This window comes from Nerophis lumbriciformis, linkage group LG12 (genome assembly GCF_033978685.3).
Source record: "Nerophis lumbriciformis linkage group LG12, RoL_Nlum_v2.1, whole genome shotgun sequence".
NCBI lineage: Eukaryota > Metazoa > Chordata > Actinopteri > Syngnathiformes > Syngnathidae > Nerophis > Nerophis lumbriciformis.
This window is the reverse complement of record NC_084559.2, coordinates 36,220,682-36,233,145: the sequence shown is the minus strand read 5'-3', so window position 1 is coordinate 36,233,145 and position 12,464 is coordinate 36,220,682. Positions and strand designations below refer to the sequence as shown.

Genomic DNA, 12,464 nt, shown 5'->3' with positions numbered 1-12,464 from the left:
TTTAATTTATATTTGCATGTCTCATGACACATTATCTGTATGTAATATTGGCTGCATTTCTGATAGTTGTTTGTGTGCCATGTTGTTCCAGACCACAGCAAACGTTACCCAGCTTGCAAAGATTGTAATAAATCCATTAGAAGAAGAGACTCTGTCCTTTCATTTAACTTGGACACACATATCTATACCTTTGGCAGATTTAAGCCAGTCATTTCCAGGAGTTATCTCACCCTCTGAGACACTTAATGTGTTGCTTTCATTTTAACACTTACATAAGGCTTTTAACTTTTTGCGGCTCCAGACAGATTGATTTTTGTATTTTTGATCCAATATGGCTCTTTCAACATGTTGGGTCGCCGACCCCTGATTTAGAGGAACACCCTACAAACCCCCAGGATCATGATGGGATGGAGCACAGAGCTGCGTTCAAGACCACTACTCTGATTTCACGCTTTGATGCGTTTGGCTCTCAGTGTCAAGATGTGGTCATGAAGGTTTCCCATGTACGTCAATTATATTAGTATGGTTTCCAAACTGTTAACTGTATTTTATTTGCGGACGACACAACCCTAGTTTTAAATATTTCAGATGTTTTACAGGTGGTTGAAAATGAATTTATCAAAATTATAAAAGATGCTTTGATGTAAATAGAGAGGCTAAAACAAAAATGTATGATTTTTTGCAGTAATAGGAAAAGGGTGGATGGCTCATACAGTATATGTCAAAGGAGTTGAGATTCAAAGAACACAATAAATCAAGTTTATGGGTGTTATAATTGATGAACATTTGTCATGGAAATCACGATGATAAATGATACAATAGCTAAAGCACACACAGGTGTCAAACTCAAGGCCCGGGGGCCAAATCTGGCCCGCCACATCATTTAACGGGCCCCGCAAATGCCTGAAAATAATATGCGTCAATAAAGTACTTTATCTTACTAAAGCATACTTGCCAACCCTCCCGGATTTTCCGGGAGACTCCCGAAATTCAGCGCCTCTCCCGAAAACCTCCCGGGACAAATTTTCTCCCGAAAATCTCCCGAAATTCAGAATATAAACAGCATACCTGCCCAATCACGTTATAACTGTAGAAGGATGGAGGGCGAGTTCTTGGTTTCTTATGTGGGTTTATTGTTAGGCAGTTTCATTAACGTCCTCCCAGCGCGGTAACAACACACAACAACAGCAGTCACGTTTTTGTATACCGTAAAGCAGTTCGTCTGCCGTAAACAGCAATGTTGTGACACTCTTAAACAGGACAATACTGCCATCTAGTGCATTTGATGAAAGCACTTTTGTGCGTGCCACACATCAATGTATCACAGAGAGGGTGTTCAGCATGGTTAGAAAAATAGTGACAGAGAATAGAACAAGGATGGACAATTCAACCCTTAACTCAACAATGAGCAGATGAGTGTTATGTGTGTGTATATGTGTAAATAAATGAACACTAAAATTCAAGTATTTATTTTATATATATATATATATATATATATATATATATATATATATATATATATATATATATATATACACGTATATATATATATATAAATATATACATATAATATATATATATATATATATATATATATATATATATATATATATATATATGAAATACTTGACTTGGTGAATTCTAGCTGTAAATATACTCCTCCCGTTTTAGCCACGCCCCCAACCACGCCCCCATCCCACCCCGACCACGCCCACCCTCCTCCCCCCACCTCCCGAAATCGGAGGTCTCAAGGTTGGCAAGTATGTACTAAAGGTATTCTTTCCATTTGACAGAAAAAAATACATGTATTACATGCAATTGCATATCTTTTCAACTTGAATACTATCTAATAGTGTAACATATATAACACTATCTTGGACTATAGGAGCCTTCCACTGTAGCCCCTCACCCCCACCCCTCTGTTGCAAGTTTTGTGGGTTCTGTGTAACATGTTTATGTATGCTTATGGCTATCAAGTTTTTCTATCCATTTGAAACTTTTATTTAATTAATAGTAAATATCTGCTTGACTTATGATTTCAAAGCAAATGGTACAATGTTTATAATGACAATAGATTTTACCACAAAAAACTGGCAGGTCAGTTGCCAACTTTTTACTGTAAAAAAAAAACAGTGTTGTTTTCCATTTACAGTAATATGGCTTTAATATGGAATATGACTTTCACGGTAAAATTGTGGCGACTGAGCTGCCAGTTTTTGACAGCAAAATCTAAATATTTTTTGTGTGTACTTAAAACAATGTAATAATGTCATGAGGTGAATGCCTATATATTTATGTTCATAAATTATTTAAGGTTGCAACCATAACTGCCATGTGGCCCTGTATCTAAAACTATTGCTATTTTACACAAAGTGAAGGAATTGCTCAAACAAAAAGCATTGTATATTTTGTATAACTCACTGATTGTTCCATATCTAACATACTGTATTGAAGTGTGGGGTAGTGCCTGTAAAACCTATTTAAATCCAATCTTCCTTGTGCAGAAAAGAGCCGTAAGAATCATTACTAGAAATGCATACAGGGAACCCACAAACCCAATATTCATTTGAATATAAGTTGAAAAGGATTTGCGAGTCATTGTAGTCTGTTTTTATTTACGATTAACACAACGTGCCAACTTCACAGGTTTTGGGTTTTGTACACCCCCTCATTAAATACTATCAGCTCCTTTTGGAGCGAGTAATCACACTTGTACTACATCGTGTGTCGGATTCCGGCCTCCATCTTTGGCCACCTCCGCAGAACAAGCGATTGAAGCATCTTGGCGTATTCAAGTCATATCAGTGGGAGTGGGATTCCGATGTCATCTGCATGAAAGTAGCCTATTGTTAAGTGTGGGGTTTGAAACAGGCTCACCCAGCATCGGTTATGTGATCCAGTGCACAGTGAGGGTAATGCCCATAAAATTGAACAATTCCCCCCGATGGGAGAAGGTCGCTAGATATGGTTTACTTGTGGATGACCTTGCTAGTAGCATCAAGGGGTCCCTTCCTCGCCCACACAAGTAGACACGTTCCCACCCATTGGTAGAGCTGCACTGCACGAGTGGCGCTAATCTCTGCAGTGATGCTGTCGTCTTACCACAGTTTAGCTATGCTCAGCTGCTCCTGGACCCCCGAGCCCCACACGGAGAGGCTGGCAACAGGGATAAAAAAAATGGGAGGGGGCCACTGCAGATGGAGGTTGATGGTGCAATAAAGAAACACTGAATAAAAGGGCTGCAACTGATCTGACGGAGAGGTCTTGGAAGCGAGGAGCTGTTGAGTGACGACGAAGACAAGAAATGAGGGGGAGTATCAGGAAGAGAAACGCAGCCCATGTGAGAACAAATAAGTAATGATAGGGTGATGTGTGCCTATTGTCTTGCGGATCCGAGGTGATAGCAAAGCCTCTCACTCACATTGTTGGCGTGCTGTATAGCGCCAATGTGCCAGCATCTCGCTCTGATCCTCCCACTCCTCCCTCCCCATTAGTCCTCTTAACTTGGTAATCTCTCTACTCCAGGGCTGCCCCCCACTTTGCCTGTCCACTGTGGAGCACACATTACACAGTAAAGGGCTTTCCATGTGTGCAGTACGGTACATGAGAAATATGTATTTAAAATGTGATATATTTATCCTTTTTTTCTCACGTCGCATAATTTCATGATTCCGTTTTAAACATATTCCAAGCGTTGCATTTCCCAATACGGTAAAAAAACACTGTATAATACATATACACAATACAAGCCCTGCATATTGTATGTGGATACTTTTCTACTCGACAATTCTGCTTTTACAAATATAATGAAGCTCATATTCCGATGACACTGTTGGCGAGGTATTGTTTATTATTGTGTTTGTAGTTGTATAGAAGTGGGAGATCTGTTTCTATGTTTCTGTTACTGTAACTCATTTAGAGACATGAGTTATAATAATAACTTAGAGGCAGTACGATCTAGTGCAATTCTAGACATAAGTAAATTACAATAAAAAACAAACACCATTCTGTTGATGTCAAACAAAATTAACCATTATTATTGCATCTTTTCTATTATAGCTCTTGTATTGGAGCTCTTTCGACTTAGTACATACAGTACAGGCCAAAAGTTTGGACACGCCTTCTCATTCAATGCCTTTTCTTTATTTTCATGACTATTTACATTGTAGATTGTCACTGAATGCATCAAAACTATGAATGAACACATGTGGAGTTATGTACTTAACAAAAAAAGTGAAGTAACTGAAAGCATGTTTTATATTCTAGTTTCTTCAAAATAGCCACCCTTCGCTCTGATTACTGCTTTGCACACTCTTGGCATTCTCTCGATGAGCTTCAAGAGGTAGTCACCTGAAATGGTTTTCCAACAGTCTTGAACCTCTTGACATGTCCGAAAACCGTGTACAGCGGAACCTCGATGTATACCCATTGTTTTGATGTATCCGATATCCGAAAATTGCACAACAACGGTAGAAAAGGGATGGATGGATGGAAACTTGAATAAACTACAGTGGAATCTCAATTTACAAACTTTTTTCGATTTACGGACCACAGACTGAAAACTTTTGGTCTACGGACCTCGTCTCTGTGTACGAACGTTTCATCCACCCATTGTGGGCGGGCTGATCGATCTCTCATGTGCGTTTTACATGTTTTTTTAGCCTTTTTATAGCATTTGTCCAGCTCTGCTAGCTCGATATAAGTTCAAAAAAAGTGATGGACAAGCGATGTGGGGTTTGAAACATTCAGAAAGTATCCACAGCGTTGTCGACACGTCTTCCACCACCCCAAGAAAAGGAACCGACAATGTACTGTAAAGTGGAATTTATTTTTTTATTCTTAAAAATTGTAGCCACCTGACTGTTAAAGTAAAGGAGTTTTGTGATTACAAACTCAGTGCACCATAGGGCTAGTAATAATGTGTTGGCAAAGCAGCTGCATACAATTTAGCTAGTTGTTGTTTTTTTTGCTTTGTACCGTATTTTCCAGATTATAAAGGGCACTGGTGTATAAGCCACACCCACCAAATTGCAGTAAAAAATAATTATGTTCCTTATATTAGCCGCACCGGATTATAAACTGCAGATAGATATGTTGCGAAATCAGATATTTACACAGAAAGATTTTGTAAATATTTATTCACATACCTTAATTGTTTCCCACCGGCGTCTGTAATACGGAAGTAAAACGGATGATTAAATAAAACAGACGCCATCGTCATAGCTGCGGAAGCTCACTCTCCATTCAGCTAAACAGACTCAATAACTCTACAGTGACATCTTGGTGAGTTTACTGCGGAATTTGTGAAACTGAAACACTCCAAAAAGAATGTCATTGTAAGTTAATAATACTAACACAATGCTAACAACGCTAGCTTGATTACAATACGATAGCACGTACGAACATGTATGATAACACTACTAACAAACATGTGAAGGATTAGTAATAAATGAAAAAAACCAAACAAGAAGAAACGCTATTGACGACTAGTAGACAGAAAGGCGCTTATACTTCCAGTTCAAGGCAAGAAACAGAAGGAAATACTGTAGTTTTTTAACCCGCAGCACCTGCAGTGAGAAAACTCCTCTAAAAGATGGCACCCGGGCACAAACAATAACACACATTTTCAGTCGCTGTGTCTGTGTTACTAGTATGTAAGTTTATTGTATAAAAAAGAAGAAAAATCCATAGATTAGCTGCACCTTTGTACAAGATGCAGGGTATAAAGCTTGGGAAAAAAGTAGCGGTTCATTATTTATGTTATTAAATACTTGATTATTCATTTTCTTGTTATGTATGTGTTGATACACATGATTGTGTTCAAAGTGTACATAGCTTTACTAAAATATGGACTTTTGTAGAGGCTGGAACCAATTAGCCATGTTGTTGGGGAAATTTGCTTTATTATACAAACTTTTCTTTTTACAAACACTTTTCATATAGAAAATTGAGTCAACAAATTAAGTATTGTACTGTAAATCCATCCAAGATTAAGCTTACTATTACAAATATCTGTTTAAATTGCTGTTGTTTTGGTTTCTCTCCCACATTTAAATATTCGAGTGCATCACAATCTTTAGTCGTATCATACTTAGAAAGCATCTACTTACACTTACTGTTTAAGACCAATAAGACCTGCATTGTCAACAAAATGTGTCCGGTACATTAAGTCGTCTATTTCATTTCACAGTATTTTTTTGTCCTGTACTTTGAAATGGACGAAGGGACAACAGGATCGATTTAAAGCACTTTTATGTGGCTTGAGGATGGAACAGGCAATCATATTTTATTGTTTGCTTTTTCCGTTTCCCATCAAGACACTTAGATACAACCACGGCACCTTTGAAACATCAACTCACTTTAGCGTGTTGTCTGTAATTAAGGGTAATTACATGCAAAACTCTTAATGGATGCCAACAAGGTCATAGTAATCACACAGGCCACGCTAAGACATGCTTGTGCACCCATGCACCTCAACAGGGAGGAGCCTCTGGGCAATCAGTAAGGGGCGGTGAGGGTTGGGGGGGATTAAAAATAAAAAGTATAGGGGAGGTCCGCGGCAGAAAAGAGAAACATAAAGAAAGGAGGGTGAGTGGGAGAGACGCAGGGTGAGGGATGGAGTCACGAACAAGGACAAGCTGAGTGTGTACAGCATGAATGCCTGCGAGGCCTCGCTTGACTAGAGAGAAAGAAAAGCGCTAATATAGATCCTTCAAAAGACATAAAGATGTAACTTCTAGTCATGATTTCAAATAAAAATCATCACAGATAAAAGGCTTTAAAATCTCTAAATTAATACTCCACATTAGGCTTGTACGGTATACCAGTCCTAGTATAGTACCGCGATTCTAATGAATCATATTCGGTACTATACCGCCTCTAAAAAGTACCGCCCCCCTCCCCCCCCTTTTTTTTAACGGGCGTGACGGGACATTGCTCGTTTTACGAGCAGAGGAGCATGTTCGGCAACGCACATTAACGGAGTACTTACAAGCAGACACAGTGTGTAGATAGAAAAGGGAGAACGGACGCATTTTGGCTTAAAAACTATCGATAAAGGTGAAGTTATAACACTGAAACGCCCTCAGGTAGAGGTGCTTTAAAACATGGCTAGCTAGCTCGCGGCTAACATCCAGCTGCAGTCTGCAGTGTTTTAGCTACTTCTAAATCACTAATCCTTGTCTCCATGGCGACAAATAAAGTAAGTTTCTTACAAGTATCATCCCTGCCGGACGAGGAATAGCTAAACATGCTTCACTACACACCGTAGCTCACCGGCGTCACAGTGTAAACCAATGCCATGGGTGGATCTACACCATAATATATACTGTATTGATACCAAGTACATGAGCGTATCTAGTTGATACTACTATACATCGATATTTTTTAGCAACACAAAATTTTATTTTTTAAATTCATATTATGTTTATAAACTCAGGAAAAACGTCCCTGGAAACATGAGGATTTAAATTATGACCATTTTTTGATCCTGTAACTACTTGGTATCGGATCGATACCCAAATTTGTAGTATTAGCCAAAACCTATGTAAAGTATCAAACAACGGAAGAATAAGTGATTATTACATTTTAACGCAAGTGTAGATAGAACATGTTAAAACAGAAAGTAACCAGGTATTAACAGTAAATGAACAAGTAGATCAATAATTCATATTTTACCACTTGTCTAACAATGTACTTTAATCAAGTGATTCCCCTACCACTAGTGGTACACATACCAAAGTTTTTAGAATCACTGCTCGAGATCAACTTTAGGTCTATCTGTTAATATAAAGAAAATATGTTTTATGTTTTATGCCCTTTTTGTCAAAGACAGCCCTGTTTTTATGGCAAAAAACTAAATATGCATTGTTTCCCTCCCAGAAAAATTCCGAGTGGAATATTTGATGTAAAATATTGGAGCCTCATATAGGACAATAATTCATAAGACCATTGATTTTAACTCATTATTTATTGAGCAATGACAGTTGTAGTGTTTTTTTAATTCCACAAAAATTATTGGGGATCCAAAAGGGCCCCACTCATAAATTTGTTAAAAATAAGCCATACATTTTTTTTTTCAATATGTTTAAAAAGTAAGTAAGTGTTCTTATGGCAAAAAAAAGTATAATATTTAATGTGAAGCAATAGGAGCCTCATATAGGTCAATATTTCATAACACAATAATTATAATTGGTTAGGCATTGACAGTTCTTTAAAAGAAAATCCCACAAAAATTATAGTGGATCCAAAAGTGTAAAAAATGTGTCATACATTTGTATTTATTTAAAAATATTAAAATAATAGTATTTATTTAATGGCAAAAAACTATTTTATAAAAAATATAATATAAGTCATTCTTTTTCTTCTTTTTTTTTTAAATAGTAGTGGTTTATGGCAAAAACAAAATATGCATTATTTCCCCCCCCCCAAAAAAAAATTCTAAGTGGAATATTTGATGTAAAGTAATTGGAGAGTCATATAGGTCAATAATTCATAACAAAATTGATTTCATTTCATTATTATTTTTTAGGCATTGACAGTTCTTTAAAAAAAATCCCACTAAAATTCTAAAAATAAGTCATACATTATTTTTTTTAATTCATTGACAAATAAATAATAGTACTTATTTTATTTCACAAAATATATATGTTATACAAAAAAAAATAAGTCATACATTTTTTTAATAGTAGTTTTTATGGCAAAAACAACATTTGCTTTATTTCCCCCAAAAAATAATTGCAAGTGGAATATTTGATGTACATTAATTGGAGCCTCATACAGGTCAATAATTCATAACACCATTGATTCATTATTTATTTATTTTAACAAAGACTGTGTTTCTTCTTTTAAATCCCACTAAAATTGTTGGGGATCCAAAAGGGCCACCTACTCATAAAAGTCTTAAAAATAAGCCAAACGTTTTTGTTTTTTTCAGTATTGTTAAATGGTAGGGTTTTTTTTATGGCAAAAAAAAATTAAAAGTGTAATATTTAATGTGAAGGAATAGCAGCCTCATATAGGTCAATTCTTTCTAACAACATTTATTTTAATGTATTATTATTATTTTAGGCATTGACAGTTCTTTAAAAAAAATTCCACTAAAATTCCTGAGAATCCAAGTGTTAAAAATAAGTCATACATTATTTTTTTAATTCATTAAAAAAAAAAAAAAAAGTACTTATTTTATTGCAAAACAAAACATTTTTATAAAACAATATAAAAATAAGTCAATTGTTTTTTTTAATAGCAGTTATTATGGCAAAAACAACACATGCATTATTTTCCCCCAAAAAATAATTCCAAGTGGAATATTTAATGTAAAGTAATTGGAGCCTCATATAAGTCAATAATTCATAACACCATTGATTCATTCAATATTATTTTTGAGCAAAGACTGTTTTACTTCTTTTAAATTCCACTAAAATTGTTGGGGATTCAAAAGGGCCCCACTCATAGAAGTGTTTCAAATAACTCATGCATTTTGTATTCTCTTTTATTCAAAACATGTTTTTGAATAGCATTTTTCCAATGTTAAACTCTCTCAACCCTAATCGGCGCAGTCGTGTTTGTGCAGAAAAGGGCCCTTCCCAAAATGTTCCCACAAAGTTGGAAGTATAGTATTGTTCACAATATTGCCTAACAAACTGCAGCCCATTCTCAAATGCTCTGAGAATGTTGTGCTACACCATCTTGAGGCTTTTTGAGCGCCATTCTGGTATCCTGACATGTAGTGAGTGAATGAGTCAGCCCCTGTGCACAACATCATGGTGATGGATTATACACCTGCAGCCATCAGGACTGCTGGGACCACAACACAGAGCACACACTGGGGCAGAAGTACTCACTACACCCTCTTATTCCTGACACAAGACCAGCGGACCGAAACAACATTATTATATGTGACACACAATGACACAAATATTGGCTGGCATGGCGTGGTATACATACAATACACTAAAGTTGCACTGATCCATTACTTTCTAGACAAAGGCAGCTTGCAGAGCAGACAGTTGCAGGTTCGAGAGCAGCTTTATCAAACTGCCTATGACTCAGACTTTAAAAAATAAGAGTATGAACTGCATCATTGGATTTCTACTGAATACTGTAGAAGTAATAGTGGGAATCAGTCACACACATGACCAATGCATTTTTTAATATGGTGTCATTTTTATGACTGGTGAAATCAATAGCGGATGGAGTGCAATATGATTTATAGCAGTGTTTGTCAATGACAGAGGTCTCGAGAGGTGCAGCAGCTTGAAAAAAAATAGGGAAAATATTTTTAAAAACTGCTAACTTCCGTTGACGTATGTTAAAGGCAATTTGTATCATTTCTTTGTTCTTATGATGTTAGAGCAGGGGTGTTAGCATACATCAATATGTATTGATCTACGGGCCATTTTGATACATTTTGTACATGAACTAGAGTTGTCCCGATATCAATATCTGGTACCATAATTTTATTTCGATACTTTTCGATACTTTTCCTAAATAAAAGGGACCACAAAAATGGCATAATTGGCTTTATTTTAACAAAAAATCTTATGGTACTGTCAGAATAATTGTATATAAGTTATCACACAGCTTGTTTGCTTGCAATTCAGGTAGGTCTGCGTCAAGACCGGTGGCCCTGGTTACTATTTACTTGTTAAGTTAAAGTTAAAGTACCAATGATTGTCACACACACATGCTCACAAAGCTGTCCTTGTTCTTATCAAGCAAAGGCGGACAGCTTGTAAATCTCCACTGTGTGCCATGGAATGCGCCTTCCCGTAGAAGTGTCTGTTTTTCAGATCTGGACAGCCACGGGAGTGGCCGTATCAGGACCCGAAGTCTCCAAAAAGATAAGGCGGACAAGCAGAGAAGGGGCAAACCTGACACCGCTCCAAGCACATTTTGTTTTAACTGTTTATGACCCAGTGCTGGGCTGCTGCATAATGTGACCCCTCCCCTTAGAAGCAGCTTCACTTATGTAATCAGGGTATGCCCAAATAAATGGGGAGGCGTTGGAACCTTTTCCTCAGAGCGTTGGGTGACACTGTACGAGGGTGCAGGTCCACGCTCTCTCCTCATGAGCTAAATTGAATCCTGTCTCTGTTTGATTCCTTGCTTCTTGTCCTTATTAACAGATAGTTCGGTGTTTGAACCTGACAGGTACATTAAACATATGTTTCTTATTGCAATCCAAGAAAAATTGTGTCCTTATATAAAATAGTGAACATACTAGACAACTGGTCTTTTAGTAGTAAGTAAACAAACAAAGGCTCCTAATTTAGCTGCTGACGTATGCAGTAACACAGGGGTGTCAAACTCAAATACATAATGGGCCAAAATTTAAAACTGAACAAAGCCGCGGGCCAAGGTTGAACAAATTAACCTTTTAATCGGGACCCAAACAAGTTTTGCATTGAATATTGAACAAGCAAGGCTTATACAACTTTATAGTGACATGCAAAATCGAGTTTCTAATAATAATAATTAAAAAATATCAACGACATATCAAATACAATTTAAATAAAAATAAATAAATGGGTTGTACTTGTATAGCGCTTTTCTACCTTCAAGGTACTCAAAGCACTTTGACACTACTTCCACATTTACCCATTCACACACACATTCACACACTGATGGCGGGAGCTGCCATGCAAGGCGCTAACCAGCACCCATCAGGAGCAAGGGTGAAGTGTCTTGCTCAGGACACAACGGACATGACGAGGTGGGGATTGAACCAGAGACCCTCGGGTCGCGCACGGCCATTCTTCCACTGCGCCACGCCGTCCAATGTAATGCCTCTTTTCTATTTGCAGCCTTCTGAGGTAAATATCAACATTAACTTTTTCCACAGGCTAATAAATTTGAAAATAAAATAACAATGAATAAAACAACCATTCAGGACTTTAAACTGCTCAGTTTGCAACACACTGATCTAATCTGATGTGCCCAAGCCAGATACCTGCCATCTTTTCTTGGATGCTAGTTCATTAATGTCGGGGCTCAGGCTTTGAGCTGAGGCATCTTTCATTATGAACAAAGTTGTTCATCAGTCATTATATCTCGTCCACCTGGACCACAGTCTTGGGGGCGTGCCTTACAGGCACTGCGTTAATCGTCCTCCGCCAGCTGTCGTCACGTCCGCTTTTCATCCATTCTAACAACGTGCCAGCCCGATCACAAAATATGTGCGACTTCAGCCCGCACACACACGTATATACATATACATATATACTGTATATACATACATATATACATGTATACACGTATATATGTGTGTGTGTGTGTGTGTATACATATATATATATATATATATATATATATATATATATATATATATATATATATATATATATATATATATATATATACTGTATATATACATATATATATATATATATATATATATATATATATATATATATATATATATAGATAGGCAGCACGGTGGAAGAGGGGTTAGTGCGTCTGCC

General features: G+C 36.9%; 1 protein-coding gene across 2 annotated transcripts in view; it reads right to left on the bottom strand.

The window, feature by feature from the left end:
* Positions 1–12,464, bottom strand: part of sv2ca (synaptic vesicle glycoprotein 2Ca) — a 120,893-nt gene that overhangs the window by 73,561 nt on the left and 34,868 nt on the right. The window lies entirely within an intron of this gene.